Raw genomic sequence first — 1,905 nt, forward strand, 5'->3', positions numbered from 1 at the left:
CTGTTTGTGTTGAGAGACCTGTTTTCCTTCCCTACATGGCCCAAATAAGAGCTTCCTGTGATCCGAGTTCCAGCCTGGCATGTTGCAGGATGGAGTTCTACTGCTTCAACCACAATTCCTTCTGTCCAACAACATACTCTAGTAAAAAGCATTTAATATCTTTTCTGATTTAATTAGTGATGCCTCCAAATATCTTCTGATGAGTATCAATACCAAAGTTGTGGCTTCGCTGAATGCTGTCTCAATTTCTGCTGCCACTGAATGGGAAGACTATAAAGAAGTTTAAAATAACTTGATACGTTTAGTGATTATAGTGACAAATCTCAATTTTTCAAATGATGGATATGTGTCAGTCATCAGTACCCTCAGCAGTCAGTAGGTAATTAAGTATCTTCTCAGCTACAAAAATACATAGGTTTTCGCTGTAATCCAAAAAGCTTTGAACAGTATTTATAGAAAATGGAAAGCAGAAAAGGATTGTAAAATTAAAAATACGTTTCTCTATTTATGTTTGGAAAAAAAAAACCCAAAACAAATGAAAGAACATATGGCTAATGTTTCAATCCCAATTGATTTGCCAATCAAATTGAACTGCTGTCTTTCTATTATCATTTTAAGATGTGTAATTTTGAAGTTCAGGAATCCAAAAGGATTCATTTTCTCCGTGTTTCTTTGAACAATATAAGTTTTATAACAAACTAAACCAAATTACTTAAAACCAGAAAGGGTATTTCCTGTCTGCACCTTGCAGTTTTCGTGCTTGTATTAACTCTGTCTGCTCTTTTCCCTTTCTTTGTCAGCCTGCATCAGTCCTGAAGCAACATCCTTGGAAGGGTGTGCTGCTGGATCCAAAGTCTGGATGTGGCTGCAAGAGTCGTAAGCGTAATAACAGGCTATAGTTTCATTTTGATAGAGTGGCATACTCATCTGTTACCTATTGACAGAAATGCAACTTATTGCCTATTTCTGATGTAAAAAGATGTATTTAGTGGTTGAAACATGATAAAATTAAATCAGTTATAGATCTCCCTTTAGTTTCTGTTATGCAGATGGGATTATTCCTGTTGGTCTCACATTACTATCACAGAGCCTTTATAATATAAACATGAGAAAAGTAGTTTCAGTAGGTCTTGTAACAAACATTAATTAAACAAAAGCACACAAAAGTCTCAAATCTCCAGGTTATTTTAGATGCAAAGAATCATTCACAGATTCTATTTAAGAAAATGTTTAGGATCATGTTAAATCTGGGGAAAAATTTCTCACCTACACTCTCCTGCCTTACTGACAGTTTGGTTTTTTTTTTTTCCTCCCCCAGCCATACAGCATTCAACTCTAAAAATCATTCAATGCAGCTGGGGACCTTTCTGCAGCTCTGGCTGGAGTGCTGCTGATATACTCTCAGTTTCTGCAGTCTTTGAACTTCTGGTGGCCAACCCTGTTGCCTTTCCAGCCATGCTGGACAAACTTAAAATGGTTGGTTGGACATACTCAGACCAATTGCAGGAGCCCAGCTGATCAGCATGTTCACAGCAAATTTGACATGTCTGAAAGATGCTGAGATTTTGGGGCAAATCTTTTTGGCTGTGTCTCTTTGGTTGCTGATGTTGTCTGGGCTGTGTATAGACACAGGCATCCTACACCTGGCATATGCAAAACTTTCAGAGCCCTTGCTGTAAAAAAAAAAAAGGAGTAAGAACATGGCTATGGATGTCCCTTTGGCAATGATAATAAATGACTGAAAATAAAAGGTGGGAAAAGCTGGGGTTCACTGACTTTCCCCAGCACCTGGGATTCTGGAAGGGCAGAGTCTGGCACTGCAGGCAATGAGCTCATCACATAAAATGTTGTTTTCTCACCGCTTCAAGGTGAACTGGAGAGAATCTGGGAGGCTTAGCTGTTGAC

This window comes from Coloeus monedula (assembly GCF_965178545.1).
Source record: "Coloeus monedula genome assembly, chromosome: 3".
Classification (NCBI taxonomy): domain Eukaryota; kingdom Metazoa; phylum Chordata; class Aves; order Passeriformes; family Corvidae; genus Coloeus; species Coloeus monedula.